The sequence below is a fragment of the Alosa pseudoharengus genome, unplaced genomic scaffold, assembly GCF_046254945.1.
Source record: "Alosa pseudoharengus isolate Yale_2024_CS ecotype anadromous, Long Island Sound unplaced genomic scaffold, YU_APseudo_1.1 YU_APseudo_1.1_scf_14, whole genome shotgun sequence".
NCBI classification, from domain to species: domain Eukaryota; kingdom Metazoa; phylum Chordata; class Actinopteri; order Clupeiformes; family Clupeidae; genus Alosa; species Alosa pseudoharengus.
In genome coordinates this window covers 37,616,351-37,631,709 of record NW_027468609.1, presented here as the reverse complement: position 1 = coordinate 37,631,709, position 15,359 = coordinate 37,616,351, and positions in this window count along the sequence as shown.

Here is a 15,359-nt window from a genome sequence, read left to right as displayed (position 1 = left end):
CGAACGTGTTGTGGCTAACTCACTTAGCTCCTGTTAGTAGCCTAGGTTATGGTCATAAGCAAATGAGATGACAGTCGAAAGATACAATTAGTGCTGTTATCGATTTGCTTGGTAGCTTATAAACGCATTTATGGTTTTCTACAAATACATCAATAATCAAATTGGCCTCCATCACTCAACCATGCTAACGGTAACATTATTTTACCTACGTTCTGCTATTGATAGGATTAACGCAGCCTACCTGCAGTAAAAAACAAGCAAGTCCGATAAACATTCTCAGATTTATTTCGGCTTCAATAGGAAATGGGAATTACATGTCATGCAGAAATCATCCTACCCTTAGACGTTCTCTGCGGTAAACTACTGTAGCCTACAGTCTTGTCCTTGTAGGAAGCATAGTGTCTTTCCAACCCATTTAAGATTAACTTCCAACAAAATTACGTCTCACTGCAACGATGCGCCATCTAGTGGACAAACGACTACTTATCGCCAATACTGGAAATGCAGCCATGATGATGATGATGAATATTTATTTTGGCTTTCTTTTAATCCTACTGAATTTGTAATTATGTATCGGCCGTTCTAATACCGATAGTATGTGGGTGCCTGTGTGTGTGTGTGCATGTGTATATGTGTGCACCACCATCTACAGGCCAATGAGTGTAGAGTCACTAAATGTACACATAACTTAATTTTTTAGACCCCCCCATGGATGAAATTCTACGAAACTTGGCATACCCCCAGAGAATGTCAGGTTAATCATACACATAAAATTTGGTGCAGTTCTGAACGTCTTTACTGAAGAGAGGGGCGATTAAAGCAGAATGATATTGCATTTTCATTTTTTACCGGGGGGGTGCAAATCACAAATGAGTGATTATGGGCTAAGTTGATGTGGGCCCTTGAGACCAACATACCATAAAAATGTCTTCATCCTCGGTGCCACGGTTCAGGTAGTTATTGAGGAAAAACTGCATTTTTTGGGTTTCGGGGGGCCCAGCGCGGAGGGGGAGTGGCCCCCGGGGACCAAACGAAATTTTTCCGTAAAAGTCTAGTGGGGCTACATACCCACCAAATTTCATGTGCCCTGGTGTTTCGGTGCCCCGGGTATCGTTGACCAAAATTTCAGGAAGTAGATGACGGGAAAAAAAAAAAAAAAAAAAAAACTTTGACAATCCCTATATGACCGCTTCGCTAGCTTCGCTAGCGGCGGTCATAATAAACAATGTCAAATTAATCAACAGCCTATAATCAAAATAAAACAGTACTACTGCATACAAACCATAATGTATAAGAAGTAGCCTAGAAATCTAGACGCACCCTAGCGGCGGCAAATTAATTTGCTCAGCCTGTACGTCTAGTATCGAACCATAGGAATTTCTATTGGCTTAACACCGTGGATGTTCTCCAATCACAGCGCTCTATTTCGTTAGAGAGTCTTAAGGCGGGCTTAACAGGATAACGACATCCTGCGACGGTGAACAACAAGGAAGGTGGCTATGGCGAACGAAGAGCGGTTGTTTGAATCGGCGTTGGCGTCAACTTTGGAGGAGTTGGACTTGTGCTTTTCTTTGAAAGTAGAGCAACACAATGCACTTAAGTCATTCCTTTCGAAGGATGTATTTACCGTTTTGCCGACCGGATACGGATATGGTCATAGCGCTGGCCTATTGCATGCCTAGGCAGTTTGAAAGACAATTCTCTGCCCGCCCCTTGGATTAAGCAGGTGAATGATTCGATTCCAGACTATACATTTCAATGATATAGGATGGCCCGCCAGGCTATATAAGAAGTGCTTAAAAGACCAAAAACTATCACAAGAACGAAGAGCACTGGGCAACTCATTCCACCAACATAGAACCACTGAGGAAAAGTGTCTTGAATTTGACCTAGCATTTAAGACTGGTCGACACAACAGACGCTCATCAGAAGACCGCAGTGGGCGGTTGGGGATGTATATCTTGATCATTGAATTAAAATAACAAGGAGCAGATCCAGTCAGTGTCCTATAGGCCAAAGTGAGAGATTTAAATTTAATTCTGGCTACTGTAGGGAGCCAATGGAGAGTAACTAGGAGAGGAGTTACGATGTGTCCTCTTTGGCTGATTGAAGACCAGTCATGTTGCAGCATTTTGAATGATATATCACACAAAAGAAATTAAAAAAAACATTCAATATTGATTTAGTATCAACCAATAATTATTCTGATATTAATATTCTTGTAACGTCTACATCTTTGTGTAGGCTACAGTTAAATACTAAGCAATAGCCTCTGACTTAAATACCAAGGCAGTTAAATGACCGTGGTATGGTATAGTCTACGTGATACACAGGACTACACAGTAAACCCATTTAAAAAGCATCATCATCTCAGTATACCCATTTAAAATAGGCAAGGATACGTATTTAATAACATTTGGGTTGCTCAAAGTATACCCACCACTACAACTAACTAACTAGACTACACCACTGGTTAAATGGCGCATTGCAATTTACAATTTGTGTGAGTTCAGGGGCATACAGAAAGTTGAAGTTTGGGTGACATCAATAAAGAAAATAGAAACAAAGGGATGTGTACAGCCTCAAGTATGAATGAGGTCACATTAACAGAAGGTTCAGAGCAGCGGCAGACCTTTCTTGGTGCCACGGAAGTTATTGAAAGTCATGTGTTTTCAGAACGTAGTGGTGCTGTGCCCTGTCCCATGTAAAAGGGGCTTCAGGTTGATCCAGTGACGGTGGCTGATGATGTCAGGGAGATGGATGTCAGGGGACTTGGATAAAGGGGGAGGACATGCCACCTCTGACCACCCCAGCCAAATTACTTCACGTAGGCATTCCCTTGCTTGCAGACTAATGTAGACCATGGAGACCACCTTGCCGCCACCTCCAGTACATTCAGCCAATACCCATATCTTACCTGCAAAAAGGAAAGTTACAATAAAGTTAGTCAGACAATTTTACAACATTACAAAGCATCTAATCAGGCACTCAACACCACTAGTAATACCAATTCATTAAATATATGTGTGCAATAAACTTCACAGCCTACCTAATGTTAACTACACATTTAAATATGCGGTGTGAATGTTATTAACTTGCGTCAGCTTGAAAAATAACGTTATCAGTATGACTTATCATGGACATTAGATGACAAACTAAGGTCTTTCTGAAATGTTCACCGATATCCCTGGGAAGTGACTGGTTCTTGGCGTAGTGTTTAATGCAGGCGTTTCATTTATCGATCATTCACTTATGCGGTCTACAACTACCGACCTACCGATCTATTTTTTAAAGTCTATGCTACCGACCTACCATCACAGAAGTAGCTCTAACAGAGGTGTTCTAACTGGCTAGTAGTTACATTAACATGACTGGACCTGGCATGGACCTGGTTGATGAGGTCCATGCTTCACATTACGTTAATGTTAACTTGCATTGCTTTATCACATCATACCGTTGCTTTATCACATCATATACTGACTGTCTAGTGTTATTAATCCCCATGTACAGTCAATGGTTACTCCATGTTGAGATGGCATACATTAGATATTTGAAAACAGCAACAACTAATAAAACCAAGTATATCATGCATCGACTGTTACGTGAGCTGTGTGCTAATCTTCACTTCAACGACTAACTTAGCCTCCCGTTAACGGTAACGTTAATGTAGCTGCTAACGTTAGCATGTAATTCGCTGTCCATATTTCTGTTGTTAGCTCATTAGTATTCACCATACTAAATTGTCACAGTCTATAATCAACATAATAAGCTCTCTTAGACGTATTTAAGAACACCAATAGACAAAAAAAACTTTTCAGTTGATACGCAACACTTACCAGACAAGAACAAACCGATTGTTGTTTGTGCTGTTTACTTAGCTAACTCACAGCCGCAAAATTCATCCAGCCAGCTAGCCTTCGGCGCCAAGTCGACCTGCGTTGTGGAAAGGAGAAGGGGGCGGGTTTCACTTGACAAGGGGCGTGTTTAACTCGCTGAGTGGCAACTGAGTGGGCGTGCCTGACCGCGACTCCTCTTCACTGCGCATGCTTCAACTTTTGCTGCGCAGCCGCACTTCAAATTGGCTCCAAATTTTCCAAGATGGCGTCGCCTCGGCGGCTTCAATTCCATAGAACACTGCAGAATGCAGCCACACTGTCCAGTTCTATACAGTCTATGTGTTAACATGCTCGAGTTGTTACAAATAAGACATAGCACTAGGCTACCGTTTCTTTTTAGTTTAAAGTCAGTCCTTTTTGGCAAGTCACTCGGCGGCAGTGGTGTAGTCTAGTAGTGGGGCTGGATATACTGTGATGTAGGCTAGTAGTTAGCTGTAGAGGGCTATTGTGATCAACCCCAAGTGGGTATACTGTCAGGGTTGCCAACTCTCACGCACAGGCACGTGCAGAGAAGGGGGGCTACAGGGGCTCTAGCACCTGCCCTTTTGCCCCTTTGATGTCCAAGTGCCCTTTTGACAAGACTCGTTTTTACTTTTTAAAATTTGTAATACTTCCGCTAGTTCCAACGTGAATATTCGCTAAAATGTCTCATTAATAGTTTGTGAAATTAGAAATTTACAAAAATAACAATTTTCTGTGTTAATTGAAATGCCTTGCGGCCACCAATCCGTGACAGCACGTGAATCTGCAAGACACCAGCTTGCTAATGGTGGTAGTTCACTGTGATAAACATTAAAATTATAGCCCGACAAGCCAGACTAGGCAATAACATATTTGCTGCCGCTAGGGTGCGTCTAGATTTCTAGGCTATTAAAATTAGCTTTGAATTTAATCAATAAGACTAGTGCAGTGCCCGTTCAAACATGCTATTCCTGTAGCCCAATTACATGCCTGCAGGTAGGCCTGCTTTGAAAATAGAATAGGGAAAAACATAATTCCATGTAAGCATTCAATAATGAATAGGCCTACAGATAATATAATAAATGTGAAGTGAGCAGAATTTAAGCATGGCTACATGTGACATTTTTTACAAATCAAAATGTCATAATCCTAACAGCTGCTTTAAGTCAAGGCTATATGCTTAGCCTATTGAATAACTTGATGATAGAGAAAACAAACCATTTTGTGGAATGATGCATCATATGGAATTTGCAACGGTGTGACTCAAAAACAGTCTCTGGTGGCCTATAGTGACATCACACTCTTTCTGCCACTCGTTGCTTATCGCTGGTTATGCTTTGCATGTGTGGCATTCTGAGACGTTCTTTAATCGGGACCATCATCGCTCGTTTCAATTTAGGACCTTGCAGTTGGAACTGTCGTTTGCTTATTCAAAGTCTAAAGAAAGTCCAAAGTAGCCTGGGCTATTCATATAGCATCACACTCTGTCTGCCACTCGTTGCTTGTCGCTGGTTATGCTTTGCATGTGTGGCATTCTGAGACGTTCTTTAATTCGGGACCATTATCGCTCGTTTCTATTTAGGACCTTGCAGTTGGAATTGTCGTTTGCTTATTCAAAGTCTAAAGACAGTCCAAAGTAGCCTGGGCTATTCGAAGTGTCCGTTTATTGCACATCATTTTTTACGTCATTTTGAAGAATGAAGAGCCACTGCATACCTGTATGTCTTGGCGTGTTGCAAAATCCGTGGAGTTCACTTTATTGTTTAGGTCAGACATGTTAAGTTTTTACCCGTATAACTTACACTGATACAGCTTAGCCAAAGCCCTGCTTCTATCCTCACTGGTAGCTTACAGTACAGTGGTGTGTGGGAAAGGGAGTGGCTAGCGGCGAAAGCCAATGTGCTTCTTTTACCGATATATTTAACGATATCTTTTGCATTTCTTATTCAAACAACGTCAAATTTGGCACTGCACTTACTCATGCCCATAGCAAGACACCTGCCAAGTTTGAAGTTTGATCAGTCTGACAAACGGTCAGCGAGATATGCGTGCCACAGACAGACAGACACACAGACGCTTCTTGCTTTATAGATAGATGTTGCCTTATAGCCTATGATCTCTGTGTAGACAATAACCTAATGAAAACTGAAAAGATCTATCTGTCTGTGCCCTGGCTACAGTAGGCCTACAGTACATGCACTCTTATTGAATTTTCAGAAATGAGAAATGAGAAAAATGCTATTTACACCCATTCTTCTTGATAATGAATATATGAACATTTATAAAATGTTTATCAGTACATTAGACTACTTTGCAAATTGCTAAACCATATAATAGCCTTTCCCACCATCATCATTGAAATAGCATAATGCTAGAATTTAAATGCAAAAAAAGAAATGTCCAGCTCAGGTTCAGACGATTAAAGCTTTAGGCTAGGGAATGTAAAACTTAAGTTCCAGTATTTTTCTTGCATGAGTTGCAAATGTTATATTTTTATTTTGTGGATACAGTGTGATGGAAGATGTTTTATTTTTATATAATTTGCATGTAGCCTATGTATTCTCTATTGGGTTGTAATCAAAATTAAGTTTTAGTTTTAAATAAAGTTAACACGTTTTCTGAAAATTTTGTTCCATGTGCCCTTTTTTTAAATTTGAGCCCCTGCCCCTTCAAAGGTCTCTGCACGCCCCTGCTCACGCATCTGGCGTGACACTCTTTCAGCACCAATCTCACGCTCTCACGCACACTCAAGAAATGTCACGCCAAATCCATTCTTTTTTTTTTGCAATCCGTTCATTTTTTGTTGATGACTAGACTAGACCACAGCATTGTTTCTAAATGACAGGATACGAGTAAGGCATACATATGTCTAGACCAGTGGTCCCCAAACTACGGCCCGCCACCTCATTTTGGGTGGCCCCCCAAAACATGTCCGTAGTATATACATCCGGCCCGCACGGGAGTACAACATCGTCAAACTAAAACCTCTGCAATTTCCCCCATTCATTCTCTATGGCGAGTCTTAACAGTACACATGTAATACTCTTTTTGTCCACCGGTGGTTGTTTTGGCGCTGTTTTGCGTTTGCCATCGAAAACGGAATGAAATTAAATGTAGGCCTACCTGCAAACAATGTAAGAGGCCTATGCTGACCGCATCAGTGCTCAAAGTATTTGAAAAGTTTATCAATTAATTGTTAATAACTAACTAACTAACTTCTATTCAAGTCATATTTCTGGGACTTTCTGGGATAAATATTTCTATTTTTTATTCACTCGTTAATACTTTTGGGACTCCCTGCTAATACTTTTGGGAATGCAAACGTTTTTTTATTAGTATTATTTAATTTTACACTGATATGGCATGATGACAATATAAACACAGCTAACAATGGTATTAAATTGCAATAGCCTATGATTAAATGTAATAGAATATTCAACTAAGGTAGACTGCTGTTGTTCACAACACTAAGCTATTTATGGTTACTGATATAGAACTACTCCGAGTCTCTGGCCCTCTCTTGGAGCCAGGCATAGTGAGCTGGCCCTTGGAAGAAAAAGTTTGGGGACCACTGGTCTAGTCCAACAGCAGGTAGGTCTAATATCCGCCTACAACGTTCTCAGCGCAGTTTTCTCTGATTGTTGATTTGCTGACTAGGCTATTTTAATCCGGTCCGCGACACCTTCACGGAACACGCTGCTATTTAGACATGAGGCAGACCGACATAAAGTGTGGCCGCCCATTCTTCTCTAGGAACTACTCGCGAAGTAGCCTCACAGACATCACATGAAATAACTTTTTCTCATCTTTTATAAGGTGCTATAGCCGCTATTTGCTGCAATAAACGGTTCGCGAGAAAAATAAATTAACTTTCAAGAAATAATCATATTAGGCTACTATAGCTCTGCGCTCATTTCAATTCATATAGGTGGAATATCTCACAAACTTTTCGTTCCACACATGACAAACCGTAAACCAGAATAAACAGCAGACCTTACCGAACACAAAGGTGTAATGGAATCCCCTGTACAATAAGCCGTTCCAGAGTAATCCGTTTTCAAATGGTAGCAAATTTGTATATGGTCTCCAATTTTGGGCTTTAAGTGTCTTAAAACTGAGCTGTGCTTAAATACCTACATATGTGTAAATATTAAAATCAGAGGATATATAGCTCATGGCTAAGAGTTTGTCGATGTAGCCATAATGGTTATGGTTATGGATTTAGCAGACGCCTTTGTCCAAAGCGACACATAAATACAAACAACATAATAATATTTAAAATTGAACAGGGAACAGATTAGAATGTAGGTCAAATATAATAAGGAGAATAGTTATAATACACAATAATATCAATTCAATCAATAGCCTAATAAAAAGCAATGGAAAAAAAGGGGAAAGGCAATAATAAAACAATAATGTCCATTCAATCAATAATATAAAAACAATGACATGCTAAGACTACATTAAGGAGAATATCAATAATAAACAATAATGTCAAATTAATTAACAGCCCAATTGAAATAAAACAACATTATACAAACCATGACACATAAGCGCTTAAACAACTAAGTATATGTTGAATAGGAATGTCTTTAGACCCCTCTTAAACGACCCAAAACTACCACAGGAACGGAGAGCACTGGGCAATTCATTCCACCAACATGGAACCACTGAAGAAAAGAGTCTGGAATTAGACCCAGTTTTCATGACTGGTCGACACAACAGACGCTCACCAGAAGACCGCAGTGGGCGGTTGGGGATGTAAGGCTTGATCATTGAATTAAAATAACTAGGAGCAGATCCAGTTAGTGTCCTATAGGCCAAAGTGAGAGATTTAAATTTAATTCTGGCTACTTTAGGGAGCCAATGAAGAGTAACTAGGAGAGGAGTTACATGTGTCCACTTTGGCTGATTGAAGACCAGGCTTGCTCCAGCATTCTGAATCAGCTGTAATGATCTTGTTACACAAGCGGGTAAACCAGCTAATAGTGAATTACAATAGTCCAGCTTATAGATGACCATGGTCTGAACAAGAAGTTGTGTGGAATCTTGTGTCAGATAAGGTCTGATCTTCCTAATGTTGTAAAGCATAAACCGATGATGATTTTGCAATAGAAGCTATATGCTCAGAGAAGTTAAGTCGGTCATCAATTACAACGCCCAAGTTTTTTGCCGATCTAGTTGGGGTCAGTGAAGTTGAGTCAAGCTGGATGTTAATCTGTTGGGGAATAGCTGTTTTAGCTGGAAACACCAAAAACTCTGTTTTTGAGAGATTAAGCTGAAGGTGCCGATCTTTCATCCAGGCTGAAATATCCTTAAGGCCTGCAGAAATCCGGTGGGAAACACTAGAGTCATCAGGTGGGAAAGACAGGTAAAGTTGAGTGTCGTCTGCATAACAGTGATAGTCAAATCCATGGGAGCGAATGGTATCACCTAAGGAAGTGGTGTAAATAGAGAAAAGCAAGGGTCCTAATACTGATCCCTGAGGCACACCTGTGGTGAGGTCATGAGACTTAGATACCTGTCCCTGCCAAGACACGTTGAAAGAACGCCCTTTAAGGTAAGATTCAAACCAATCAAGAGCTTTTCCAGAAATTCCCAGTTCAGATAGTATAGATAGGAGAATGTCATGGTTAACAGTTTCAAAGGCTGCAGATAAATCTAGTAGAATTAATACTGATGACTGAGCAGAGGACTTAGCTACTCTCAATGCTTCAGTCACAGACAGAAGAGCAGTTTCAGTAGAATGACCACTCTTGAAACCAGACTGCATAGGGTCTAGTAGATTATTCTGATGAAGAAAGTCACAAACTTGCTTGAAGACCACTTTCTCCAAAACCTTTGACAAGAAAGGAAGAAGGGAGACAGGCCTGTAGTTATGATTTGAAGTAATGATTTGTTTTCATAAAATGCTAAGCACGCATGTATTTAAGTGTCTTAAAAAAGTGTGCTTATATTGGTCAATGCATAATTTCATAACAGGCCAAATAGAAAATAAATGTTAAATGTTAAATGTTAAATATACTGTAGCCTAGACATAATATTAAAATCAGATGATGTAGGATAGTGTAGAGTTAGATAAAGTTGGATGGCTCCAGAACTCACACCAGTGGATTGGGTCTTAAAGGAGCCACACCACTTTTATGACACTATAGCTGTTCTGTTGACCTTTAGATTTGTTGCTAATGGGCATGAAGGGCAGGCCAATTATGAGTTCTGTCCAACATTGATGGTAGGTTTAGAAGAAAAGTCAGCGCATTTTAATCATATTGCAATACCAATAACCGTGATCATTTTGGTCATGATTTTTCATCAAATGTTCATACTGTATCTCTAGTGGCTGGTAGACTTTGGAATCCACCAGCCACAATGGTAGGTGGAAAAAAATATTTTAGGCTATTTCCATCCCTGATACATACGTACACTCATACACACATTCATAAGTCTCAATCTGTACATTTTTTTCCACAAAACTCGCCAGAAGTCATCATTTAAGGGGTTATTTTTCAATTTTTTCTACTGAGCTACTACCTTTTTCAGGTGGGTAGGGGGGCCCTTTTCATGTCTGTGCCCAGGGGCCCAGTGGCTCATAATCCTTCCATGCCACAGGGTTAAAACACTGGTCTTGTTTTCAAGTGCAATCAATAATTTAATTGTACATTTTGAAGAAACTTAAATCAGAGATTATACTGTACATAGCAAAAAATTCAGGGGACAGAAACCAAAATTAGGTTTAGGGAAAAATTTAACGCACACGCACCATGACTTCACAAAATCTTACTCCAGCCAAACACCCAAAGTTGGCAACCCTGGTATTATTTGTATAGTTGTTTTGTATATTGTGTTGGTATCTGCCACAATGTATATTGTTGTCTCTATTGTATGTCTGTCTATTTGTTGAATGTATAGAGCATTGTGTTAGTATACTTGGCTAACATGGAGTCTGATGTTTATATATATTTTTAGAACTTTTATATTTTTTTTGTATTTTGATATTTTATATTAAAAATCCCATCAATTTTGCCTGTTCATTCATTCCTGCTAATATATAATATTGCATTCCTGCGAATGCAGTTTAAAGTAGTAATAAAATTGGTATGTAAAGGTTGCAATGTTAGGGGACGGTTCCCTAAAGGTTGCAACGTTTAGGGAAGGTTAGGGGAAGGTCTCTAAAGGTTGCAACGGTTAGGGAACGTTAGGGGAAGGTTCTCTAAAGCAGTGCTCGAATTACGTGGGAGCCAGAGGTAGCCGAGCTCCCATAGAGTGAGGACTGGCTCCCATGAAAGCAACAAAGTCAAAAATCTGAGGGGGTCTCTGATATCTGAAGGTGTCTGGCATTGTAATTTAATCTTAAACAACAGCTCATTATCTATCCCTGTGCGATCTCTTACCATTACAGACGTGAAATGAAAATATAGGCTACTACGGGACGTAGACCTACCATACGCTCTTGAACGCAGCATGATGACACTTCACCACCACACCACTAGACTATATGAGCAAACCGCATACGATCGATTTGACAGCACTCGCAAGTCTTTTTTAACAAGCAGATATCACTATGAAACTTACCCAGTTGATTACTTACATTAATATGAGAAAAAAATGTATTACAAGTTTTCTGTAATTTTATGTTTACATATGCAAATTAGGCATTATCTAATTAAATATGCGCTAATTTGCATACATTTTAAAACAAGAAACCTGAGCATTGGATACAGCCAGGTTCAAAATTATGTTTTCATTGTGTTCAGATAATAGATGTTGAAAAATGTACAGAGGGATTTATGAATATCTACTTTAGTTATCCTGTAAATCAGAATATAATGTCAATAGCCCTAAAAAATCGATTTTTGCCATGTTTTTAGGCATAAAATGTCATGTAAGTCAGGCTAGGAATAATATATCAACAAACCCCTCTGTAAATATCTTCGAAATATAGTTAATCATAAGTCTAGAACAGGGGTGGGCAACTAATTTCCCCAAGGGGCCACATGACAAACTGGGACTGTTGAGGAGGGCCGGACCCAAAATACCGAACTCAAGTCTGAACTCAATTCTGTCCAATTCTATTCTGTTCTTGTATAACATTAAGTAAATCATATGGTTTTGTTTACTCGTAAGAACAGATGAAAATGTGAGGGAGACCAAGGAAAATCAGCAATAGGCTATTTAATCTATGTCCAGCCTATTTAATCCTCATTCTCAAATGATTTTTTGACATTGACATTTTTTTTTTCAGTTTTCAAAGGCTGATATAAAAAAGTACTACAATATCTATATAATTAGGCTAGGCCATGAAAATGTGAAGGAGTCAGTACAACCATAGGCCTGTGCCACCATTTCATCAACACACAGCAATATTTCATCATTAAATCATTAACATCATTAAATTAACTCTATGCAGAATTAGACTATGAAAATGTGAAGCAGACAATAGCAGGCTGTCATTAGTTAATCAACATGCACAAAGAAAATTATTTAAAAAATGTAGGCTATGTTTTTGCTTTAACTTTATGCACAAAACTGTGATTGGTCAACTCGCCCTGTGTGTTGAGCCGGCTGCTTCAAGCAACCTGTGGGTAGTAGCATCATACTAGTTCGCTAACATAAACTTTGCAAATAAACTCAGACATATTTTGGTTACAGTGACGGGGTTATCCGAATGTAAACTGTCTATCTGCCAGTAACATTTTGAAATTAACATTTCGTATCTCCAACAAACAGCAGGAGTTCGTTCTGACAACCTTTGCGGTGGTGAGCGACGCAGACATAAGAGACACAAAACTTTGAAAGGTTTACGCCGACTTAAAGGCAACTGCATTGTGTCGACGCAGAAGCATACATTCTATTCACCAGCACATCAGTGAGGGTGTTTACATCGTATGCATCCACGCACAAACGTATGGGCGTACAAATAGCAGTCGCTTTCAAAATAAAACCAACGATATTGATTTGCGTGCATTATCTCTATGCTAGGCTCTTGACTATTGTTCTTTCACGGACCTTACGCGGGCCGGTCAGGGAAAGCCCACGGGCCGGATGTGGCCCGCGGGCCGTATGTTGCCCATGTATGGTCTAGAACGTTTGGTGTATGTAAGTGCTTCTGAAGTGGAGATCTGTTTCGACCTCACTCTGACCGTCACTACGGTATAAAAAAGGAATGATCACCTTCGTTCTGCCTATCACCGAGACCATATGTCAACAAAGTCATGCCCATGACCTCCGGAAGCAGAACGACTCGAGCTTGTAAATAGCGGAGATTGCTCCCGGTTCAGTCTCTCACCTTGATCGCCTCATCTGAGACCTGTGATACGTGAGTACGTACTTTACTGCTTTCTTGCTTGACTGTGTTTGTTAGTCTGCATGTGCAGTAACCTGTGTTTTTTTCAGGAAACTTCGTTTAACTTTGTTTAACTTTGTTTAACTTGTTGACGCCTTTCCTGAGTTCACCCCATACCGCACGGCGGAGGGGCTAGTGTGAGCCTGCTGCCTGCGTTCGCGCACTGCTGCGGGCCGCCGTTTCAGTGTTAATTTCCTTTTGTGTGTGCCAGGTTTCCGGGTTGTTGTCTGTTAACTACTGTGTACCTTATCTGGCTGTTCGCGGCTAGTTGGGCTTGGTGTGAGCCTGCTGGGTGCGTTCGCGCACCGGTGTGGGCCACCGTTATTATTTCTGTTTACTGCTCTGGCAGCCGGAAGCTGTGTGGGCCTGATCAGCGCGTAAGTGCTCGGCTGCTTAGGCGCTAATGTTACTGTGTGCTTCTTGTTAGCTTTGTTGTTGTGTGCTAGGCTACTTGCAAAAGGTAAGTTTAGCTGTTTGTGTCTGCTAGGTGCAGTCTTGCACAAGGTGCGGGCTGCTGTGTGTCTTTTCTCCAGTTGTCCACTGGTGTACGTCGGTGCATGCGTTCGCGCACTGGTGGCCGCCTTCTTTGTATATCTGTTGTGTACCCCGTCGCTGCTGTCCGCAGCTAGCTGGGCCAGTGTGAGCCTGCTAAGCGTGTCCGCACGCTGCTTCAGGCCACCCGTGTACTGTATAACACCACTGCTGTATCTCTCTACGGGCTGCTGCTTGCAGACCCAGTGCGTTGTACGGCCAAGGTAAGTGCCTTATTGTATTGTATTGTGTTGTATTACATTGTGTTTTTCTGTGGTAGGCTATGGCAGCACACTACTGCAGAGTCTGTAGGGCCACGATGGCCCCCAATGACGGGCATAGAGAGTGTCCCGCTTGCATTGGGGCCGCCCACCTCCTGGAGGATGTCGACAGCCCCTGCAGCGCAGCCTGTGCCCTTCCTAGGGAGGAACGGCTCCGCCGGGCTGACCAGGCATGTGGCCACGTGCGTGGACGGGACAGGCGGCGCTCACCCGACCGACCATCCCACTCTCATAGGTATGGCCGTAAGCATACGCACAAGCGTGGACGGCAACATGAGTCCCCTTCCAGGCATGATCAGGTGTAGGTCCCTGGACCTGCTAAGCGCTCGGCTCCAGCTGCCGTGACCGAGGGTAATGGCACGGAGTCGCTTCAGATTCTCTCAGCTCTCCAGGCTCTGGCTAGGAGGATGGACAGGCTGGAGGGTCTCCAGGGCACGTCATCCTCTTCTCTGCCCCCTGGCCAGGAAGGTCTCTCCCCATCCAGGCCTGAGAGCCATGGTGCGGATGTTGATCTGGGTGATGTGGATGTGCTGTCGCTCCATGCCCCTCGTTCTACGATCGATGACGTAAGCGGGGACGGCCTCCTGGATGAGCTACATTCAGACATGGTGGAGCCAACTGATGAATCCACGGTGCCAGGGGAGGTCCCCGTCGGCTCCTTGATGTCACGCGTGTTGAGTGCCTCCAATATCCTGGGTCTTCAGGCCCCTATACCAGACATGGCTTCCCTTGGGGGCGTCTGGGAAGGCGTCTCGCACAGCAGCCCACCACCCTGTATACCCGTGGCAGGGGATTACATGAAGGTGCTGTGGACGGCATGGGGTAAGTCGCTACAGCGCCCCCAATTCAATCCAGGTTGCCGTCAGCTGGCAAAGGCTGCCTATCCGGCCGACTCAGGGCTAGGGGATATGCCACCGGTCAAGCAGTCCATCGCCGCCTGGACTTCCCTGGGGCCTGCCAATGCATCTCCCAATCCACGCTGCCCGTGTAAGGAGTGTGCCAAGACGGACCGTCTCATCAGTCACTGCTTTGACGCATCAGCACGGGCAGCCCGTATGGGCAACGCCCTGGCTATCACTCTGGCGGCTTTGCGAAAAACGATGAGCCCGGAGGACCATGATGCAAGGGCCCTGGTGGATGCCGCACTGTCAGCCCACTCCCAGCTGACGCGTGATGTGGGGAGTGCTATGGCCTCTGCGGTGCTGTGCCGTAGACAGGTGTGGCTTGCCCAAACTTCTCTCCCTGATGCCATCAGGACAGACCTGTTAGGTCTCCCCGTGGTGCCTGGGCATGTGTTCCATCCAGACTCCCAGGGGGTGCTGGACAGAGTGGAACATGCTGGCGCTT